At 39.7% G+C, this 17668-nt stretch overlaps 1 long non-coding RNA gene across 3 annotated transcripts in view; it reads right to left on the bottom strand.

The window, feature by feature from the left end:
- LOC114233719 (uncharacterized) overlaps nucleotides 1–17668 on the bottom strand; it is a 51049-nt gene that overhangs the window by 20824 nt on the left and 12557 nt on the right. For 2 of the 3 annotated variants that reach the window (XR_008558567.1, XR_008558566.1), the window contains exon 3: nucleotides 785–844. This is a non-coding gene — a long non-coding RNA (uncharacterized LOC114233719). Of the gene's footprint in view, nucleotides 1–692; nucleotides 845–17668 lie in introns of all 3 variants that reach the window. The other variant, XR_003619874.2, reaches the window with a different exon arrangement.

Genomic DNA, 17668 nt, shown 5'->3' with positions numbered 1-17668 from the left:
CCTTTGAACAGGCAATACTTGTACATGTTTGATGGCTTCTCTTGATATCTCAAAGACATATCAAACTCAAAATGTGAAAGGCTAATCACATGATGCAAACTTCCACAAAAAAGATCCCAGAAGAGTGCTTCTAGTTGTGGGAGTAAGACACCGGCCCCCCACCTCTAGAAAGCCTGGGGAACATCCTTTGGATCTCCCTTAGCTCGATGCCTTCATTCAGCACGCTGCATTACTCCCGGTTTTACCCCCCAACTATCTCTTACAGCTTTCCATGTCTCCCCTCCTCTGCCATGATTACTGCCATAGCTCCTAGTTGATGTCTCATATCTGTTCTTATTTATATCCCCCCCACTTCCCCAACGGCAGAAAACAGTATTTTCAAAATAAAAAAAAAATGCATCATATATCTCCTCTATTGAAAAGCTGTATGGCTTCGTTTGTTTGTAATAGTAAATAGGTATTCTGAGGGAGTTAATCCCAAATGATGATCAGAACTTTATAACATAACCCTGGTCTGAGTCCTCCACTCCACCCTGTCCTCTGTGGTCTTACTGCTCTTGTTTTCCCCCAGTCCCTTAAATGGGAGGCTCCTTCCTGCCACAGGGCCTTTGCACAAGGGTATTGGGAAGGCCACAGGAGATAGTTTGCAAAATTACCAATTAAACTACAAAAGGATAAATCAATACTTACACCGCTTTGAGTGGAAGGGACAGCCAGTAATTGGGACGAAATCCCCAACCCAGATTTGTTGGTGGTGGTATCTTAACGTGAGGATGAGACTCACTCTTTGTTCCATTGAGTCGCTGTCATAGGTTCCTTTGCCTTACAACTTCATCCTTTATGTCTGCACAGTACACATAAATGAAAGGAAAAGGGAAAAAAAGCTGGGTTACTATTATTGACAGCAACTAACATTTATTGAGTATTTCCTATCTTAGGAAGCTAAGCACTAGACACACATAGAATCAACCCATTAGTACTTAGAACATCCTGCGTGGTACATATTACAATCCACAGCTTACAAGTGAAGAAACTGGGGATTGGCAAATGGCAGTATCTTGCCCAAGTCATTCACTCATACATGGTGGAGGCAGTACTCCAACTCTGGCCACGCTAAAGAAGGCCGCCTCAAGGAGGCAGCAGTATGGAAGACAGTTTTCCAGATAACCGAGGTAAGTGCTTCAGATACCAAAGTCATTTTGGGGGTAAAAATCCACTTTTCCCCTCACCATATCCAAGAATATGCTTTGGTAGAAAGGTAGCATCAAACAATTGTTTTTTTCTGTTTTGATGGCAGGGCCTTAAAGATTATCTTATCTAAATCTTCAGATGACATGACTGACACAAAGGTCTTTCGGTTATGATATAAATCAACTCTTCCCCCCGAGGACTAGAGCGATGTGTAGGAACTTCCCCACACGAAATGGCAACACATTATTGTGTTTTATTTCACTCTAATTATTATTTTTTTTATGATTTCCTTTCTTTCCCTTTACTTTCAGGTTGTCGGGCGTCACTTGCTCTGGCCCAAGAATGTACCCTTCAGGAAACACCCCTTTCAAACATTAGGCCGCGCTGCTTATAATTTGCTATGAGCTAGGGAACCAGGTAACTCTCTAAGATTGGGTGTCAAATAAATTCTGATCGAGGACCTAAGAAGAACTCTTGGGTGTGTTTTAAATGGGAGAAGGAACAGCAGAAGAGAGAACTGGCCTAGAATTTTAAACAGGGGCTATATCCAGGGAAGGGGTCTCAGATCAGAGTTGTCTACGCTGACCATTGCTTCTTTCCCTGGCATTACCCTGGCTTCTCTGTGTCCTCAATATCTTCTACCACCCTTATGCCACTCTGTTTTTGACCTTGGCTCTCTTCCCAGCTCCTGGCCTTTTCACCCAGGTGACGGCCCACACCAGGCCCTCTACCTCTGTTCTCTTACTTCTCCCAGCCACACAGAGGAGCTGTGTCCCAATTAGAAGATTAACCCTGAATGGTTCTAAGAGGGAAGTCCTGAACCCCTTGGCTCCCTATTCTGAGAACTATGTCTGATCCCCATGAAAGAGGATAGAGCTGAGGGTAGGTCACCAGAGATTTTGTGAATAGATGCAACCTCTATTTTGGTGTCCCTAATGGTTATCAGCTGCATCTTGGATAAGTGGGTTTGTCGGAGAAATGAATGCCATATAAGTGTGGAGTTGAACACTTTGAGACACACATCTCCAAAGAAGGCATAAGTCAGACTTTCAAATAAATCTATTCCCTCTTCTAGGTCCCCCGTAGCGATCCTCAAAGCTAGCCAACTACACCTGCTCTCCTTACATTACTCTCCCCCTATCTTTTTTATAAATATAGTCAAATCATCCTTTACCCTTTACTTCTGTTGTCATTTTCCAGCTGGAAAACAGCAAATTTGATCATTCAAACAGAAACAGCGTCTGTTGCTAACCCCTCAAGCTGGTGTACGAGTTTCATTTCTTGCAACCAAACATTCAGTAACATGTGTTTATATGTATATCTTTTCCTTTATATTAGTAATAAGAGGGTCATTAAGGGCTGTATAATGAGAGAAAGCAGTTTTCTGGCCTGATAAGTCCCTGGGCTTCATTACCAAATTCATCTTACACGTCAGACATTAAATAGCATGGCATTTTCCTCTCTCATCCACGCAGTATCATTTAATTTCATCTAAATGGAGTTTTCGCTATGGTCATAATCATCATCATCTTCATCGCCACTATCATCAAGAAGCATTTATTACCTGCTGCAGTGCATATGGTGCTATATTCAGTATGGTTCTGCACAACTTCATCATTATGGCCTCACCCCTCAGAGGCCATGAATTACAAGGAAGTTATTAAAAATAGTGAGATTTGAGTTCAAGTCTAGACCTCATCACTGAACAGCTGAGTTAGCTGGGCCATGCCTCCTCTGAAAATAAGACAGATGAAGCACATTATCTCTAAGATCTTGTCACACTTTGATGTCAGGTCCTCTTCCAGAATCAGCTGCAGGTGTTTAAAGTGGGAGAAAGACCAGCAGAAGAAAGAATTGGCCTAGAATTTTAAACAGGGGCTATACCCAGGGAAGGGGTCTCAGATCAGAGTTGTCTATGCTGACCATTGTTTCTTTCTCTGGCCTTACCCTGGCTTCTCTGTGTTCTCAATATCTTCTACCACCCTTATGCCACTCTGTTTTTGACCTTGGCTCTCTTCCCAGCTCCTGGCCTTTTCACCCAGGTGACGGCCCACACCAGGCCCTCTACCTCTGTTCTCTTACTTCTCCCAGCCACACAGAGGAGCTGTGTCCCAATTAGAAGATTAACCCTGAATGGTTCTAAGAGGGAAGTCCTGAACCCCTGGCTCCCTATTCTGAAAACTATGTCTGATTCCCATGAAAGAGGATAGAGCTGAGGGTAAGTCACCAGTGAGTGTCCCAAGTACTGAGAACTAAAGTTTATTATACAAGAAATTAGCTTGGGCAAAGAACTAGAGGAAATGTGAAGAATAACACAAAATAGTTTCAGAGAGAATAAAGGATGAAACTCAGAGAAATGCAGACAAGTCTAGATGCTGATTATGGAGACAGAAGTGGAAGCAAATACCCCAAAGTCATTCCTGGGCTTGGCTGGATACACACAGGAACAAAGAATAGGGAGGTGGGTAGTATGAGGGGAAGGGGCAGGATTGAATGGGATCCAGAGAGGAGTTCTGTAATTTCTTCTCTGAAATGTGCCTACTGGTCAGGAGAACCATCACATCCCCTCCCAGCCTGTGTATTAATTAGACTGAGTCAAAAGACATAAAATCAGACAGGTAGGCCTGGTATTTAAACAGTCATCCAATAATCTCTCTAATAATCATAATTATTTGTATTGACTTATCATGACTTTGTGCTAAGTCCTTGTCATGCATATTTTCTCGTGGGACCTTCCAAACTACCAATTTTTGTTGTTGTTATGGTAAAATATACACTAACATGAAATTTACTAGTTTAATCATTTGTACAACTCAGTGGCATTAAACATATTTACAATGTTGTGCAACCATCACTCCCATCCATATTCAGAACTTTTTTTTTTTATCATCCCAAATAGAAATCTATACTCATTAAACATTAACTCTCCATTCCTCTCTCGCTTCAGCCCCTGGTAAGCACTCTTTTACCTTCTGTCTCCACGATCCAACTATCTTTTAAGAGTAGCCATAAAGTGGAGTTACATCTTACCTGGGAGTAAAATTCCAAAGTTAACATATAAGGCAAAAACAAAAAACAAACAAACACCCACAGTCTACATTCTCACTGAAAATACGTGAGGAAGGAAGGTCCTATATTAGTGTTAGGCATATCATCTCTCAATAACTATGACCTAATAACTCTGACCTCCTTCACTGTTCAGCTGAGCTCCAGATGAAGTAGCAGGATTCTATTGTACAAAAATAAGTACTGTTTCTTTAAATAGTGGAAGTAATAGGTTTATTGAGATGTTCACATCCTATGAGGACCTCGGGGATTAAGACCAAATAAAGGAGGGCAAATTCATACCCCCCATTTCATGTTTACCGGGGGAAATATTCATTGAGTGAAATGGCAGATAGAATCATTCTTGCAATAAATTATTTTTCTCTTTTCCTTCCCTTTTAACAAATGCGTAGTGTTGAATTCTTATACACTGAGCATGTATGATACAATTTCTTCCTAACAGTGTCCTCTTTAAGATGATGAGGCATTGAGAAGTTAAGAAACTTGTATCATAAGCTTTATGAGGAATTGGAATTTGTGCTTTTTAAGCATGACCCAACAACTGCTAGGCAAATGGTTACTCCTTTCAAGCAAATTTTTTCAATATAAATTATTTTCCTTTTCTTTTTGAGATTAATCAGAATGTCTATTGGCCAGGAAAGCTCATAAGAGGCACTTTGGAAGGTTACTCTAAAATCTGAATCCACTTCTTTCAAACTACACAATATGTAAATCTCTGGACTCCAGGGGCCAATTGTAAGTTGGTTTCAAATACCACAGAGCACATAAATCTTTCTCCTTCCTTCTTTATCCCCCTCAACCCATAATCTACTCACTCTTTGACCTCACCACAAGAAGCATGACTGCCCTGAATTTAGAGTTTTCCTTTCTATTAGACAATGCATGTTTTTAACCCTAATCATATTTCAGAGACGGACTCAATCAGCCTTCTTAGTGAGTTTGCTAATGCCTCAGGTGAGAAGCAGCCTGCAGAAACAGAACTGCCAGGAACACGCTACTGATGGGCAGTTGGGAGTTCGAACTCTCAGGAATGATTTAGGAACACAGACCAGTTTTACTCATTTGAACTAGCAGAGGGGAAGGTCAGGCTGAAACCATGAAAAAAAAATCTAGATAAGGAAATGTTTTTGAAGAAATATTGTTTTACGAGTCCCAAATACCTGCAATAATTTATGTTTGTCTCAGAGTTTATCCATTTATCCTATTGCTGACTAAAGGCTCTTAAGGACCTGCTCTGAGGAATAGATGAGACCAGTTTCTAATTAGCATAACTATTATAAATAACTGTAGGTTATTCAAGTGCTTGAAAACATTTTTTTAAAGTAATCATGTGTACACCACTAATCCGTATTTCTTATAAGGAGAGTATGCTGAGTAAAGGTAAATTCTAGCCAAAATTAATGTAGTTCCCACTCCGCACTATAATTAACTTTAGCCCAGTGTAAATTAGCCTTGATTCAAGTTTCAATTATGTTATAGCCGAAGTCACACAAATAAACATATGATTAATTAAATAGCAAAATTCACTTTCATGAAATAATGATTTTTTTCTGGAGGAAAATAAAACAAAAAGAAAGGTTGTTCATGGCATGGTAAGTACAAAATACTTAGAGTTAACAATTAAAAAATAAAACTCTCCTTTGCAAAACAAGAAGCCTATCAAGAAGCCAAAATGAGAACAATATAAGAAAGTTTAAGCATATTCATTATTTTCCCATTTGGAGAAGTCCTCTCTTTCATATTATTTATTCTATTTGGAAATGCCAAGCTCCAAACATAAATGTGATTTTCACTGATGCTCTTCCACTTTGTCAGGCTACCCAACCCCCCTCCTCTTCCTTCCTAAATTTAATTAAAACCAGCATTCAGCCATACTGGAGAGAAACTCTATTTACATAACACAAAGAAAAACAATTTTTAAAAGCCCACATTAATCATGAGCTTTAGAAAAAGACACCATAAATAGGATGTATCTAGCCGAGCGACAAGCTCCAGCCACTTAAGAAAAATATCTTTCCAGCCGAAAGGATACCAGTGTTACTTATGAACATAGCTCTTTTGTTCCACGAGCTCCTCATTTTCATATGAAGTTACATTATTTGCCTACCCTGGTAGAGAATAATGCATATTCAAGTTTGCCTCATCCACTCCTGTAATCTAGTGAAAGCTAAATTTGTTGTATGGTATTGCTAGGAGTAGAGGAAAATCAAGTACCTACTACAGGCCAAGCAAAATGCTCAGTGTTCTGAAGACATTAGTTCATTTGATAGTCCTGGCAGCTTCATGAAGTTACTTGTTTATTCACCTTGAGCTTGAGCTTGAACTTTTAACCCAGAATGGTCCTCCTGTCATGGAGCTCCCTACTTCTCGCCCACAGAGATGCAGGGACATATTCAAGACCATCAGACATCCACTCTCTTCTTCTGCACTGTGCACACATTTTCTTGTTTTATTTCAACCATTTCACTAAGAAACATTTTGATCAAAATGAAAAGAAAAATATATAAAGATTGCTAATGGCAGAAACCTCAAGTGGGTGACCAAAATATTAAGAAGAGTGCGTATTAATCAAGGTTATTACAGGAGGTTGTCTGATGAATTATTCACCACCAAAGGATTCACCCAAATTGCTCTCCACCTCAGTTTACCTCAAATGCCAAAAGGTAATAACATAGTCTATGCTGTCCCCCAAAAAAGTATAAAAAAAGGTTATAGATTTCTTGTAGACAACTATGTTTAGAGAATATAGAAGAGAATATAAATTACTGAATTTTTACTATAAGTCAGCGCCTTGTAGAGGATTTTGTATATATTACTTAATCTGCAGCACAATGAGATGGGTATTCTCATCCACATTTTATAGATAAAGAACCTGAAGCAGAGAGAGTTTAATCCCTTTGATTAAGGTTAGGTAGTAGATGGTAGAGCCAGGATCTTAATTCAGATTTCTCTGACTTCATTTCTCCATTTCCACCTGCTCTTTCTCTCATCAGAGATGGTGCTGAACAGATCCTTATGGGTGGAATGGACAGACTGGCCTGGATTCTGTTGCTGACTCTCACCTATGAGTCATGCTTACTCTGTCTCCTGAAATGCCATGAATAGATTATCTGTTTCCTTGACACCCCATTATATGTAAGCTCCAAAAGGGTGGGGACAGATTATTTATTTAGCAATGGTTTTGCTTACTAATGCATCCCAAGCACTGAGAACAATGTCTGGCATGTGGTAGAAGCTCAGTAATTTTTTTTTTTAATGGATGGAGTGAATGAATTCTTATTCTGGCCAGAGCTCTGTGGTATCTGTTCTCTCTGATCACCCAGCCACATACAGTCTGGCCTTGAGATAATGTGAACTCAGCCACACAGTATGTCTCTATAGCCTTGGTGACTACACAAGTTGGAAAATGACTGGGATTACTATTCCCTAGATAGTATAGAGACTCCTACAGGGAGAAAATGGGAAGAAGCTCCCACTAAATTGCACAGAATCACATCTGGCTTTCCTTGATGTCTCTTTCTGCTCAGGCCTCATGGATTTGTGGGATCTTTTTGTGACCCTTCGGGGACATTGGGTGATATGTCAGCCAGATTGCTCTGTTTGCTTTCCTACATTATCCTGGCTAGTTCCAATCCCAAGTTCAGTACTTACTTTTCCTCATTTTATTTTTGGATATGTATGTCGAGTCAGGCAGGTTCTACTCTGGCACAAGTTCTCTATTTGGCATTTCCAAAGCCCATTCCTATGAGTAAAAACCTATAGGTTTCCCAGTGGAGATTATGAGTTGCTGTGTCACTTGTGTTTAGTCAGTCATTTTAATCCTCTTTCATTATTGAAAATCAACAGAAAGATAGTTTCTGAACAGACAACCTTCCAAAGTGGCAACTTCCAAAGTTACATATTCACAGCTCACTGATGGTTGAGACTTCAAAATCACCTGATGGACTGTGATGCCTGGGATGCTTGTGTCTAGCAATATTAGACTGAAAAAAAGTGTGGGGGGGGGCAGTAAATGATTCTTGCCAGGCTTGCTTCCCCCCTTTACCTGCACTTCAGTGATTTGCCCTACAGATGTGCTATTATTGAGAGCCCCAAACCAAAGCTTTTGATTGGTCTCACACCTTACTCTGAATACCAGAAATCAGACTCAATTGTCCTGCTATTTCCAATAACTACCTATAAAATAATTGAAAAATTCCTTATTTGGCTGGTCTAAATTACACAGGTAACTGATTCTTTATATCTGTGATGATCTGTAGGCTTGATCTCTGAATCAGGTAAGCTATTTTTCATTAGTCTCTCTCTTTCCCTGTTTCTAACCTTCCATACAAATTCCATCAACCTTGAACTGAATGTTTAGGATGGTTGGAATTTCAGATTCAAGACCGTACTTGTTAATATTCCTTAGCAGTCTTTGGGGACCATGTGTCCAATGGGATAAAAGCTTCCCAAGGATGGATGCACATCCAAGATTTACATATAAAGGTTAAGGGGCCCAGATGCTGCCTTGGGTGAATGCTGCCTCATATAAGTATTATATAACTAACGGGATACTAACATTCCCTAAATGTAAGCTCCTTCTCTTAAGACTTGTAGGCCTCAACAATGACAAATCACACCATCTTTGGAGAGCAGCTAAATAGCTGGAACCCTGAACCTCCTTAGATGCCCTCCAAAACTTAGCCCATTATTTCAGATTCCAGCCAGCCCATTATTGATCTCCTCTAATCTTCCTTTTCCCAGCTGTCAGCCAGCCAGCCACAAAGTGCCAAACTCGCCAGGCATGAAATTTCCCCTATCAGTGCTGTGAGACAGTCCCTTGTCATTAGTTTTCAGACATACACTGTCCCACATTTATTGTCCCACATTTATCAGCTTGCCAAACATTCATGTGTTTGCAATGAATAGTGGAGGTAAAAATATTAAAGCTAATCAAGTAAAGAGAGGCTGATCTGACATAGATAAACTCTGTCCCATGGTCATGTACTTGCACCATGTCAACTTTACTATTTCCAGTGTGGAAAGCACTGTGTATAAACAAATCATATAAACAGCTAGTACTTAGTGTGGAGCCTGGCACACAGTAGGTGCTCAGTAAATACCCGGTTCATGAATTTGTGAAAGTCAAAATATTTGACCAATTTTGTAGCCCATCAAGACCAACATTACATGTTCTATTTGTCCAAGAAAGTGGTCTCCAAACTCTTTTGGTTGGACCCCCAACCCATACAATGTTTGAACATGCAGTGTTGTATGTATGACTGCACAAAAATATATCATATTTTTATAAAGCATATGCAGAATAATAAAAGTAGAGTAGGATTTGTAAATATATAAATAGAAACTCTAATACTGGAGTCAATATATTCATTGTCATAAATAGATGAAAATGGGACACCAATGTTATAGCCTCAAAATTCAGTCATTCACTGAATTTCCAAATCAGTGAGGAAAAACATCAGAAATCTAAGGTATCAAAATGACTAAACATATCATAGTTTGTTTTGGATTGTTTTAAAGCTAGCACTTATATTATGAAGATAACTTGGAATTCTAGAAATTTGCCTCAAACTAACTAATAAAATAATATTGTGAAATGTTAATTTAGGAAGGGCTGGGAAACTGACCATTTTCTCATTTTCCTCTATTTGTTTATCTCCTTAAATCTCTAATTTTGTTTAAGAAACAGAAAGGTAGGAAAAGCAAAATATATTTTTCTTCAATTCAGTATCTTTCTAGTATAAGTCAAACTGGTTTTTAATCTACCTTTAAGTATGGTGGAATTCACAGCCAACAGAATATACAGAGGAAGTGGCACAAGTCATATGTCAGAGGGCAGCCAATTATCAATCACTTCAAAAGCCAAACCTCCCAGGACTCCATAGGTCATCAGAACTAAAAGCACCTTTAAAATAATTTGGTCCGACCCCCAGCCCTTTCTAGAGATCGAACAACCAAATTCCCAAGCAGCTAATGGACAGACACACTTAGTGATAGACCAAGGATTAGAACTCACATGACTGATTTTCAGTAGAATTCACTGTATCATGCCATCTAAACAGTGACTTGCAAAAAACTAAACAGTGACTTGCTGAAAACAATTATCCTCTGATTTATTTAATCTTCTATTAAGAATTTGAGATGGTCTTATAGTCAAAGAAATCTTCTACTTATGCATGAGTGCCAAATCTTCTATCTTTAGCTTTCATCTATTAAGCTTAAGGCTTGATATAAATATTGGAGCTGAGGTAAGGGTTTCCTTATCAACTCTTCCTTTATTCCTTAATTTGAATTTAAAAAGTATGGAACCATATTATAGGAGGATATTAGCTTTGCCTACATCCTTGGGAGCTCCAATGATAGAGTAAGAAGAAAGTAGAAACCTTAATATGTGGAACAGAGAAAAGAAGGCACTCAAAACTCTCATGCTCACAAGAAATTTATCTCAGAGTATTAACTCAATAAAAGCCATCTTTATCCCAAAGAGGATAATATATTCCAGAAAACTAGGAAGTTTGTGTGACAGAGCTGTCTATAGCAGCAAAACAGCACAGCAGAGGATCTCTCAACATTTGGCATCTCCGTAGTTGACTATTTCTGAATAACCATGTGTATAATGGTTATTATGTTTTCCCCAAAACTACTACAAGGCGGATAAAAAAATTTGAGTGTTGTTTAATGCTTTAATTATTACTCCAAATGATTCATCTTGTAGCTGAGAAAACAAGAACTCATGGTGATTGAGTGACTTGCCTATCTCCAGACTCTGAAACCAGTGTTCTTCCATGGCATCGGGCTCCTTCTATAAAGTAGGCCATACAACTAGCATGTGTGGCTTTAGGTGAAAACAATAGAGGTCATTAAGAAAAACCTTGCCTTTCACTGGGTTTCTCAACACCTGAAAGAAGGGAAGTTTACTTTTCTTCACTGTTGAAGATATTGAGACTCAAAGAGATGAAGTATCTGTTCAAGTTCACGGGGTAGCCACTAAGTAGTAGAGCTGAGAGGAATTTGAACTTGGAGACTTCTCTCCAACTCAATAGTCCATGCTCTGTCTACTCCACAATACTGCTTCTGCTAGGTATCCCTTTGTCTTCCCATTATTTTGGGGCATATTTTCCTTTCATAATCACATCTTTAATTAGAGGTAAATGAAATCTAGTTCTTAATTTTATTTTATCATAATTATCCAATAGACTTAGTCTCTGTTTTTAAGCAGGATTGTCTAAAGTACTCATATATTTTATGTATCTTCCTCAACATACCAAGAAGTTTTAAAAACTTAAAACATTTTTAAGCATCATTGCCACTTTCATGCCTAATTATGGCCCTGCTTATGGTGGTCATTCGCTCTCTCTGGCTGCAGCATTAACTGGAATGGAGATCTGTGAGGGAGACAGTTCTTGGAAGAATTCTGGCATGTACAGAACTGGGAAATGACTCAAGGCCCTGGATCGCCATCCATCATCGCCACTTCTGAAACCAAAGTTGCAAAATCTAAGGGTGGCACTATCACTGAAATTCCACTGCTTTCCCTCCCACTGTCACACCTGCCTGTGTGACACTGTCAGCTGAAATTTGGACACCACAACCTGGCTCTGAGCAATAGCATAGTGTAAACATGATCTTTGCAGCCTACTAGATGCAGAAAGATTAAAAAATAGCATCCAGACACCGGTACTGTACTCCCCTGCCTTCTGCAAGCACTCAGCATGTTAAAAGAAGACCAACTCATTGTTTACTTCAAGTAAATTTTATAATTGATTTCACCGCTGATGATTCTGATAAACAAGGTCCCAATGTGTGATGAGCACTTGTCCAAACATCTTATTATGTCAGAATGGGATAAGCCTTTCTCCAGTGCTTAATGAAGAAAATACTGGGGGACTGAAAATCAATTCCCCTTTCTTATCAACTAGAAAAATTATTTTGAAACCATTTTTTCCTTTTCTTTTTAATTTAATTTATTGGGATGACTTTGGTTAAAAAAGTTATATAGGTTTCAAGTGTACTATTCTATGAGGCATCATCTGTATATTTATTGTATTGTTCACCACCCCAACTCAAATATCCTCTATCACCATCTATCCCTCCTTTTGCCCTCTTCTATCTCTCCCATCCCCTGTCCTTCTGATAATCACCATACTGTTGTCTGTGTCCATGAGTTTTTATTTTTAAACTGTTTTTTTTTAATTCCCAGCACCGATTCAGTAGCTCAGGGACCCCTGAGAAGAGGCTGAGAGAAAGATTTGGCCTCCCAGGACCCTAGGGAGAGCAGCTTGACTTTTGATGTTCTACATAAGATTCCCTTTGAATAAAGAACATGGCGGGGAAGAAGGGTGAGTAGGCAGAGCACAAAAGGAGTCCAACTACTCTATATGATACTATAATAATGGATTCATGTCATGATTCATTTGTCTAAATCCATAGAATGTACAACACCAAGAATGACCCCTAATGTAAATTATGGACTTTGGGAGATAATGATGTGTCAATGTAGGTTCATCAATTGTAACAAATGTACCTCTCCTGTGGGTGGTGTTGATAATGGGGGAGGCTTATATGTGTGAGGGTGGGGTGCATATGGGAAATCTTTGTACCTTCCTGTCAATTTTTCTGTGAACCTAAAGCTTCTCTGAAATATAAAATCTATGAATAAAAAAAACAATATGGATACTTCTAAAAGTGTCTTAAAGTCTTCATCCCCTAAGCAGTCCAGTTGCACTTTTCCTGTGCCTGACTCTCATCTTTAATGCACTTAGCACTGTCCTATATTCATGCCCCTTATGAGGAAGCAGATGTTGGGCTGGCATATGGTGCCTACTCATAAATTTCTCTAACCTTTCCCTGGTGTATAAGCCACAGGCAATGATGGGTTCCAGTGACCGGCATTCTTAGCTCTCCCTGAGGAGTTTCTGAAGCCCTGGTCCCATTTGTTCACCTCGGGTGGGTGAGCCAGCATAGTGGGCATCCATCCACTGACAACAGGCCCAGATGCAGACAGCAAGAAGCCAGCAGGTTGAATCAGGCTCTGAGAGCTGCACCTAGCATCCCTCCTGGGAAAACCCAAGCTGCAGGAGCCCGTGGTCCTCCGTAGCCTGCAGGTGGTGATGGGAGGGGCTGAGCCAAAGATTTCAGCCGCATGGGGTACTCGGGGTGAATTGCACTGAAGATAGATGATGAGTGGCAAAGACTGGAGGCTCACATTGGTAGATGCTGATGCAAGTTTTCACAGGTTAGGCTATGGGACACCCAAAGGTGTCTATGAAGGTCAAAGAAAGAGAGGCCTCTCCTGACATAAAAATAGCAGTTTGCCCTCACCCAGCACCCTTTTCTCCTGAGGGCTGCAATGGCACAAATGGTCTGATTGCATGTGATTCTGCATTTGCACATATTTTGCCTGTAGTTGATTGGCTTTAGTCATGACTCATGAAAGATACTGCAAGTAATTTGAGAACAGACACCACCACTGACTTTTCTCACAGCAGCGGCAGTAACTAATACTGATGTGACACTCTGTTCTGTTCATATAGTCACAGTGGATTATTTGCTTTCATGGGCATTATCTACTGTGTTAGATTATTATGCCTATTTTATAGAAAATAACACTGAAACCATTGTTTAAAGCATTAGCCCAAAGCCTTAGAGATTTTAAATATAAAAGGGCCCTAATCAGTTTGGCTCAGTGGATAGAGCATTGGCCTGCAGACTCAAGGGTCCCAGGTTCGATTCCGGTCAAGGGCATGTACCTTGGTTGTGGGCACATACCCAGTAAGGAGTGTGCAGGAGGCAGCTGATCGATGTTTCTCTCTTATCGATGTTTCTAACTCTCTATCTCTCTCCCTTCCTCTCTGTAAAAAATCAATAAAATATATTAAAAAATAAATATAAAAGGATATAATTCATGTTTCCTGACTCAGATTTGAGTTGTAGCTGAAGTCGACCTGAACTTTAATTGTAGAATAAGGTACAGTAGTTGTTGTTCCTTTATTTATTTATTTTTTAAATATATTTTATTGATTTTTTACAGAGAGGAAGGAAGAGGGATAGAGAGTTAGAAACATCGATCAGCTGCCTCCTGCACACCCCCTACTGGGAATGTTCCAGCAACCAAGGTACATGCCCTTGACCGGAATCGAACCTGGTACCCTTCAGTCCACAGGCCAACGCTCTATCCACTGAGCCAAACAGGTTAGGGCTGTTGTTCCTTTAAAAAGGAAGTCCAGGCAGGTAAGAAGTCACACGTATGTATTTCAGTGGTAGGGCAGTATTTTAGCTATTGTTGAAATTAGGCTCCATTGAGTTGAAATTAGGCTCCACAGAGTTGTAGCAAAGGAACAACATAAGCAAGAGGCGGGCATGAAAGAACATGGCATTTTTGATGAACTGCGGATTTATTACCATCCCTCACTGTGCTCTCCTCCCTCTTTACCTGTCAATTCTTCCTAAAGTTCAATCAGCCGACAGGGACTTATTGGGCATTGTTTCATGCCAGATATTGCCATTTCTTTATCTCTCACCTCAGTTTTTTGTTACCTTACACCTGTATAACTGAAATTGTTTTTCTTCAGTAGACCGCTGCCTGTGGTCATTCAACACTGATTCAGTGAGTTATGTGGGAGGCACTGTGTTGGGGGCCTGTAAGGTATAAAACTACCTAAAGCAATAACCCTGTCTTCAAGGAGTTTGAATTCTTGCAGGGGAAACAGGACAGGTATGGAAATAACTATAATTTATGGCCTAATATGAGTGCTACAGAAGTGCTGTAAAATGAATTATAGGCATTTGCACAGTGTAATAGAACTCCATTATGACATGGTTCATTAGTACATGCGTTTGGATATACTATAAATCAGCTCTTGATACAAACAGAAATGATGAGCGAATCAATTAGAAGGAGCAAGCTTTTTTTTTTTTTTTTTTTTTTTTTTCAGATGAAGCCTAGATGAGAGAACTAAGACCCAGGTTTCAGGTTCACCATCATCTTTAATATCTTTATAGCTCTCCTTGAGGTCCAGGACAATAAGATTGTTTCACCTGACACTGGAAGAAAGAGCTGAAAATAGGGTCAAAATCCGGCAAGTCATTGTCAAAGGCAAGGTCAAAGTACTATGTAGAGTTTCCTATAATCTCACATACAGAAGGTGGGCAGAACACTGTAAAACAGACCACCAGTTCAGATGATGGAAGATAAGAGAGTGTTAAGGTACAAGGGAGCCAGGATATGGTCAGTCAATCCAATTAACTTTAGTGCTCACTCACATCTCCCTATACACACTCATGGCTTCAGTTACCTTCTCTATATAACCTACCTTAACGTCCTTCCTTTCTGAAATCTAGGTTTCAATATCTGCCCGTTCAACCCCTCCCCCTGGATATCCCCCAAGACTACAGTGATCCTCCATTACCCTAAGCCTGCTGTCCTGTATTCTCTAATTGTTCCACTGTCTACTACTTAGTTATAGAGTGAGATACCTAAGAGACATCTAATCACTCACACTGCCTTCTCCCTCTTTCCCTATGGCCAAACTATTACCAAACAATGTTAATTTACTTCTGAACTGTCTTTTGATTTTATCTGCATGTTTTCCAACTCAATGGCCACCCCTCTGGTCTAGGAAGGCTGAACTACTGTAGTTGCCTTCTCACTGGTCCCCTTACAGCCATTCTGACTACTCCACTGCTGTCAGGGTAATCTTTGTAAAAGGGAAATATGACTATATCACTTCCCCGGTTATGACATTTCTATTGTTTTCCATTGTCTGAAAATAAAACCAAAATCATTCGCATACCTCAAGGATCTTGATTTATCTAGTTTAAACTATCTCACTAACCTCATTACCCATCTTTCTCCCCAAACTTCTTGTAATCCAACCACAATGGCCTTCCCTTGGAATCAAACATGCCACTATCACTCCTGGTGCAGTACTAGGTTCAGGCTATTCTCTCAGACTGGCATGGTCATCTCCTTCCCCCTGTAACTATTTCTCATGACACCTGGTTCACCAAGACCCATCTTTGAAATCTCAGCTCAAAATTCCCTTCCCTAGAAATGTTTCCCTGACTTCCATATTCATTCCTTATCTTCCATCAAGGGTAGGTTCTTTGAATTCATGTTCTAGGGCTGTGTTTCTTCTTCAGCACACTAATCTCAGTTTGTAATGAAAAATTTATCAACATTTATTTAACTAACATCTGTATTTCCATGCAGAGTGTACTCTGTATGAGAACAAGAACTGCATCTGTTTTTTCTTCCCATTTTATCTCCAGTGAAATCACAGGACTCTGGCACATCTGAGGCACTAGTGAATATCTATTAAACAAACGAAGCGCAGTGAGTGTAGCCCAAGAAAGAGGAGACTAGGTGAAGTCAGGTCAGGTGGGGTGCAAACAGAAATGCATCCAGGAGAGGATGGGCCTGATACGGGCTCCTTTGAAAAGAGGTGCTGGATTAAAAAACTGTGGTACACCTACACAATGGAATACTATGCTGCTGTAAAAAAGAAGGAACTCCTACCATTTGCAACAGCATGGATGGAACTGGAGAGCATTATGCTAAGCGAAGTAAGTCAGTCAGAGAAAGATACTAGTAAAATCACATGATCTCACTCATTTGTGTAATATAATGAACAACATAAACTGATGAACAAAAACAGATCCAGAGACAAAGAAGCATTTACCACATGCTCAAATCTCAGAGGGAAGGTAGGGGAGGGTGGGGGTAAGGGGGAGAGATCAACCAAAGGACTTGTATGCATGCATATAAGCCTAATGGACACAGACACCAGGGGGGTGAGGGCATGAGTGGGGAGGAGGGGTGGGAGGTAATGGGGGGATAAGGACACATATGTAATACCTTAATCAATAAAGAAAGAAAAAAAAAGAGGTGCTGGTTTCCTCCTTGTACTGCTGTCATCTTCTGTCATAAGAATAGTTCCTGAAAAGTTACTTTGAGAGTGGACTCCTGACAGCCACATTTTATTGGACATGTCAATGTACATAACTATGATTGTGTCCAAGATGTTGCTGAACCTAGTTGATGAGGAATCATGGGTTCTGGTGCTTAACAGGGAGAATGGAAGCAATTGAGGCAGAGGCCATCAACACTCCACTTAACTATCTCTTTATCTGAATCAGAAGAACCTTTCATGAAAAGACACTTCCTTTGTCTTTGTATATAAAAACTTACTATTTTATATAAAAATGATACATATTGATTATAGATAATTCAAACAACAGAAACTATAATAAATGGGGGGAAATCACACTGCTGAGGGATACTACTAGTAATGTTTTGGTTTAACATCCTCCCTGAGGATATATATATATATATATATATATATATATATATACATTAGAGGCCCAGTGCATGATTAAATCATGCACGTATAGGGTCCCCTACATGCTTTCG

This window comes from Eptesicus fuscus, chromosome 16 (genome assembly GCF_027574615.1).
Source record: "Eptesicus fuscus isolate TK198812 chromosome 16, DD_ASM_mEF_20220401, whole genome shotgun sequence".
Lineage (NCBI taxonomy): Eukaryota > Metazoa > Chordata > Mammalia > Chiroptera > Vespertilionidae > Eptesicus > Eptesicus fuscus.
The sequence above is the reverse complement of the archived record's forward strand: the minus strand, read 5'-3'. Positions and strand labels throughout refer to the sequence as shown.